Source organism: Meleagris gallopavo, chromosome 25, assembly GCF_905368555.1.
Source record: "Meleagris gallopavo chromosome 25, MGAL_WU_HG_1.1, whole genome shotgun sequence".
Lineage (NCBI taxonomy): Eukaryota > Metazoa > Chordata > Aves > Galliformes > Phasianidae > Meleagris > Meleagris gallopavo.
The window spans coordinates 1,278,097-1,284,096 of record NC_139428.1 but is presented as its reverse complement, the minus strand read 5'-3'; the positions used below and the strand labels follow the sequence as shown (position 1 = coordinate 1,284,096).

Here is a 6,000-nt window from a genome sequence, read left to right as displayed (position 1 = left end):
GTCTGGGTCAGAAGCATCTCAGAAGGAAAACATTTTCTCCAAAAATCACTGTATTTTTCAGAATCCCTTGGAAACAGGCAGCAGTGACACGGAGGAGAAGCGCTCTCTTTTGGAGGGGTAAAAATCCCCTGTACAGCACATGGTTTTCCTTTGGACCTACATTTCCACAGTACTGTCTGTACAACCTAGTTAGGACAGATATTGTCCCATCCCTTTAAATGCCTCCTACTGACAGTTCACTCACATTCCAAGGCAACGCGATTTTTCACCTCATTCACAGAACTGTGCTGGTGAGGTCAGCTCTGCTCCACCTCCAGGTGCCAGGGATGCTCCCACGGAGCACTATTCAGTGTGATAAGAACCCACCTAAGAAATTCCCTGCATAAAAAAGAAAGGGAAGAGCAGGAATTCAAAGTGCAACATACACACGCAAGCTCTGCTGATCCCTCAAAATGGGACTCCATCACCCTCCATGAAAAGGTTTGGATAGGATGGTGGACAGTTGGACTGGATGATTTTGTAGGTCTTTTCTAACTTTGGTGATTCTACGGTTCTGTGAAAGCAGAATGATGAGCGAGCACCTCGATGCACAGAAAGCAAGAGTGTCTAACGAGGAGGAACTGTTTTACAGCCTTTCAAAAACTGGGTCTAGAAATCAGTCTCAGCTAAAATTTTAAAATACGAAATCTCAAAATCAAAATGTAGACCTGTAAAATTAAATCCCGGATGCCTGAAAAGTTTGGAAAACAAAGAAAATCAGATGACACGATGACTGCAGATCACAGCACCATAGGATGCTGTGGGTGGTAAGGGACTCACAAGGGGACGCACAGAAACACCCCCAAAAATAATAACAAAAAAAGACACCACAAAGCATTCAAAACCAGATGGCAGCTTTTCTTTTATTATTATTTTTGCAGTGTGTGAGTGAAAGGCAATATTCATTTTCAATTTCCAGTAATTCCTAGAGCTCCCCCACAGGCAGCATTAATGTCATCACTTGCAAATAATGTGATATTTTCAGAGCTGAAGACATTTTTCGCTAGCTCAGATCACAACTTTTTCAGCTCACCTTGTGCCCTTTCATTGCTGCGTTGCAAATAAACAGCACATAACGGGAGAATTTCCTTCAAGGGTACAACAACAGGCAAGTTCAAGCGTTCAGCTGGAGGAATCGCTGCTTCCAAACTTAAATATAACCTAATTAAATGGTTGTTTGCTCAAGAAGAAAAGAAGTGCTGCATGGTAGAGCACGAGATGCACCTCTATTGGTTAGTGATGCGGACATCCAGCTCCTGAAGCTTGTGGAGAAAGTCATTGATGTCCTTCTCACTGTCTGACTTGAGGTAGTACGTTAGGTTGTGGTTGGACAGATGCAGTGTTTTCGAGTTGACAATCCGTGCAGTGGCGTTGTGGAGATTCATGCTGCCCCGGATAACAATGCCAATGTCATCCCTATCCCTGCAACGTGAGAAAGGAGAGTGAGGAAATCCCAGGGAGCAAAGCACCGCCTCGACTCCCGGCTGGGATCGCCTCTGAGCCGCTGCAGCAGCAAGCTCTCTGCTTTCCCTGCAGAGGAGAGGGAGTTCCAGCCCCAGTTCCAGCCCTGCTGGGCTCTGCCCAGGGTCAGCCCCTTTGTGCCACACACCGCTTTCCCTCTCCAGTGACTTACCAGTAGTAGTGGAGCCACATGTCCTTAATTTCAAAACAGCGATTCTGGTACCAAAATATATAATTTGTCCATTTCTTCAAGCGAAAGACTTCTGTGTTCATGGCTGTGGGAATGTGGTGGGCTAAAAGTGAAAGCTGAGAAAGAGAAAGAGAAAGCAACTTTTTCTTAAAGGGACCACCCAGCAATAGGTCGTAGGATCATAGAATGGTTTGAATGGGAAGGGACCTTCGAAAGCCATCTGGTCTGAGTCGCTGGAATAAACAGAGACACCCGCAGCTCCATCAGTGCTCACAGCCCCTCCAGCCAGAAAGGTGAGGCTCAGGAGCTCAGGAGCTGAGCTTCAGCTCCGAGGGCAGAGCAGCAATCTGCCCCATCCACACACACTGAGCATTAAAACATCACAAAGTCAGTCTCCAGGTTGGGGCTGGGCTCAGTGGGTCCACAGCCAGGTGTGTGCATGGTGTGACACAGCTGCACTGTGGCTCAGGTTGGAGATGGGAAAGGGCTCAGAAAGCCTCACAGGGATTAACCTGGGGAAGTTACAGCCACAGATACTCCAAAGACTCGTTGGTAGTTCAGTTGGCTTCTACATCAGTGCTCTTGAAAGATGATAGTTTGCGATCTTGAAGGAGTTAATGTCACAAAAAGAAGAATGCTTTAACTTATCTGGAAGCCAAACTGCAGCGAAGACAGTCTGAGGAGAGGGCAGATGCCTAATTGTGCCATCTGGCAGAGCTCACACCGCGCCTCCATGAGAAGCAGAGATCTCCAAGGAACAAACTGCTGCTGCACATCCGCCTCCTGTGCTGGGGAGAGGCAGAAAACACCCCGAGGTGGAGAGGACACAGGATGAAGGTGCTGCCCATTGCAGACATGGAGATGCTCCCCAGCTCTTGAACCTCTCCTGCATTGCGCTGCTGTGTCTGCAGAGTGCGCCCAGCCTTCCCTATGGCTCTGCTCCGTGTGCCTCTTTGAAGAGCGTGAAATTCAAGTCTAAGAGAAACTTGTACTGTGCAGGCATGTTCCACATGAATGATGGAGAAAGAAGCTCCCATGTGACATTCAGCCATTCAGAGAGGGCTGATGGAGAAATAGGAAAGAGAATCATCTTGTCTCTTAAATTCCACCACTCACAACACCACGCTATTCCTTAAGATCTTCTTGTCTGACTTTGTGTACTGAAATAGCTAAAATTAGCCACAGTCTCCTAATGAAGAGTCCCAAATGTCCTCAGAGGGATCTCCAGGAGGAGAGCAGCTGGCTGGGTGCTGGAGGAGCATGAAAAGTGGGTAGAACAGCCACTGCAGCCCTCTTAGGCCTCTGCAATGAATTGCTTGCAGCAGTCTCAGGCAAAGATCTCATGCAAGCAGGCTGACACAGATGTGAGATCCCTTTGCAGAGTATAAATGATACAAGAGAAGCAGAACCTGAGAAGAAGTGCCCAGAATTCCAGCAAGCACAACGTCCTGAATCATATGTGGTTTCTGCCACCTTGGGATGCGGCCCACAACCCTGGAGTTACGGAAGAGAATATGGAATGAACAGCAAGAAAGCTCAATCTGAAATAAAGAGGGGCGACGTGGGTGTGAGTACGTGCAAGTGGACAGAGCAACATTTGCTTTTTGAGTAATGGGTAATGTGCAAAAATGTCCAAGAAGGGCAGAGGGCGAGGGGGAGCGTCAAGCAAATGATTGAGATAGATACAAAGAGGGAAAAAAGAGAAGAACGGGAGAAGGGCATCATCCTGACGGCCAGCACATCCCTCTCCTGTGCTGACCAGGCAGGACAAGGAGCACCTTGCTGGCCCTGCTCTTCCTGCAGATCAGTCTGTAGTAATTAGCTGCAAGGTGGGGCTGGGAGCGCGGAGCAGGGAAGTGGAACAGGAGGAGAAGCTAACGAGGTCAGAAGACAGCAGGTGGCATCCCCGTGAGGAAAGGGGAGAGGATTCACAGCCTGCTGCAATCACAGCAGCACCTGCCTGGGATGGATCCCCGGGGCTGGGAGAGTGAAAGGAGGGAGAAGGTTTGTGCTGCGCCATACGGCTGTGAGTCTTTCTCTGCTGTTTGTTTCAGACACTAATTAGGTCAGTGCTGCCCTTATAGGAAACCCCAGGCTGCCCCATGCTCCAGCTTGCAGGATCGTGGTGGGCAGGGCAGTGATTGGGGCTGGAAGCCTGCACATGTAGTGCATTTCACCTCTGCGTTTGCCCTTAGTTCTGGAACACTGAGCTGCTGCATAAAGCAGTGCTGAGAAATACAGCAAAACGGGGGCAGGCCATAACATGGTCAGCATGGAAGAGAGATTGAAAAGATCCATCACTGCTCAACACCACCACCACCACTCCCAGGGGTTCTTCAGAAGGAAAAAGACAAAATCAAGATATAACTTACCCTGAACTTGACTCGTAATTTTGTTTGACAGCATTATAAAAGCATAAGCCCTAGATCCTTGGGTACTGAGGTACGAAGCAGCTTGCAGAGGGAAGAAGAGAGGCATCCCTTCCTGCAGGGATTGTTACACCACTCAGCCCCATGAAACCCTTCCTGGCCTCTCTGGTTCACAGAACTGGTGAGCCACTGCACACAGGTGTGACACAATCTCCTGGTTCCTATATCCACAACTGTATTGTTATTAAAGGATCGGGATGGCAGTAACTCCCAGATCCTACCATTGGAGGAGCAATTCTGATTCCTTGGTGGAAGAGTGGATCCCCAGGGACAGGGCCGGCAGGACCCAGCGAGTCCCCATGCAGGGAGCTGCCCTTCCATTATACATGTCCACTGCAAGAATCCCTCTGCACCTGAGGATGTGGATGACAGAGGCAATGTGATGAGAGCTGCAGCCATCGCTCCTGCAGTGTCCAAGGTCCGTCCTCGTGCTGCTGGCAGCTCACACCTCTGCAGATGCTGCCTGGGAGCTGCCCCACGTGCACTGATCTAGGCAAGGACCTCGGCTGAGCAATGGGTCTCCTGGGCGCTGCCTCTCCCTTTCATGAGTCCTGGAAGCCCTCCAGGCACAGACTCAGGGCTCCGGTGCAGTTGCTTCAAGCCTCACCCACTCACCCGTGCTGCTTTTCATCTGGTGCTGGTTTGTTCAGCCTGTCCCTAGCAAGTGACCCGTGAGGATTCCGGCAGTGTTTATGCTACCGCTGATTAGCAAACAGCCGTGTGACCTGCTGAGAAAATCTAAGTCAAGTCCTTGTCTAGCTGCTGACCCATGTAAACAGCAGGAATTACTGCTCCAGCTGGAGCGATGCGGGTCTGAGGTCAGGGGATTAAGCTACAGGGAGCGAGGGCTGCTTTGCTTCTCAGTGACAGCCTTTGCATGGAGGTTGAGTGACTTCCATGCACAAGCACTAACTTCCTGGCTCTGGTAGATCAGCCGTCCTTGGAGACAAGCAGGGAGCATCCATCTGTTTGATCTGCTCGCCTCATGGGTCTGGGAAACCGGCAAAGGGTGCAGGGCAAACAAAAGGAGCTTAGAGAAGAAGCAGAGTGAGAAACAATGGGGAAGAGACGTGGCACCCAGCACTTGTCCTGCAGCAGCAGGAGGCACCGGAGCAGTGGTGAGTGCAGTGCAGTCACTGAGGGCAGTGGAGCATCGTGAACACAGAGTGACAATTCTGCCTTTCCCACGCAGGCAGGGCCACAGGCACCGGGCTCAGTGTTCTGCTCAGGTCTCTTGAATGCTTGATTCCAAGTTTGCAGTGATGCCTCTGGCTGAACCTTCCATCCTTTGGATGCTTGGAGGAAATTGTTCTAGCAAATGGGCATTCGGAGTTATCCAGGTTATCCTCAGTGCTCAGGCGAAGACCTGATCTGTACATGCACACTGACATCTCTCTCAAAGGTGATGCTGCATCAGGGAAAGAAAAAGAAACCATCTCTGCTCCTCCTGTGTCCTCTCCCCTTGTTCTTCTTGAGAGGCACATGTAAAGCTCCCTGCCCAGGGAGACACCTGTACTCATTGGTATCGTTGGGGTTACATGGAATGGGAGGTGAGGACACAAAACACAGGGGATTTTTGCTGAAATTAATGTTTTCTGAAGAAGTCTCCTCCTCTGTGGCCATGGCTGGGAGCTGGCTGCTGTGACACAGCTGCTCCTGGCACAGTGCCTTAGAGAAGGAGGAGGTGGACGTACTGGGACTGGGGTGACGTGAATAATAGAGGAGTTCTGCACCTCCAAGATCCTTCCAGCGAGGGTCCCGTTTTGCAGGGTGCCCACAGCGGAGCTCCGGCAGCACCTCACCCCCCAAACTCCAATCCCTCCCCAAATCCAGGGCACAACGCAAGTTTCCCCTTTGTCTCTCTCCCATCTGCTCTGTAAG

The 6,000-nt window shown here is 50.4% G+C and overlaps 1 long non-coding RNA gene across 1 annotated transcript; it reads right to left on the bottom strand.

Moving 5' to 3' along the window:
• Window positions 1-882: 882 nt before the first annotated feature.
• Window positions 883-5,473, bottom strand: LOC104914266 (uncharacterized). The gene is made up of 2 exons (XR_014879636.1): window positions 1,673-5,473; window positions 883-1,461 (listed from the first exon to the last, which is right to left on the bottom strand). It is a non-coding gene; the product is annotated as an uncharacterized LOC104914266 (long non-coding RNA).
• Between the last annotated feature and the right edge of the window lie 527 nt (window positions 5,474-6,000).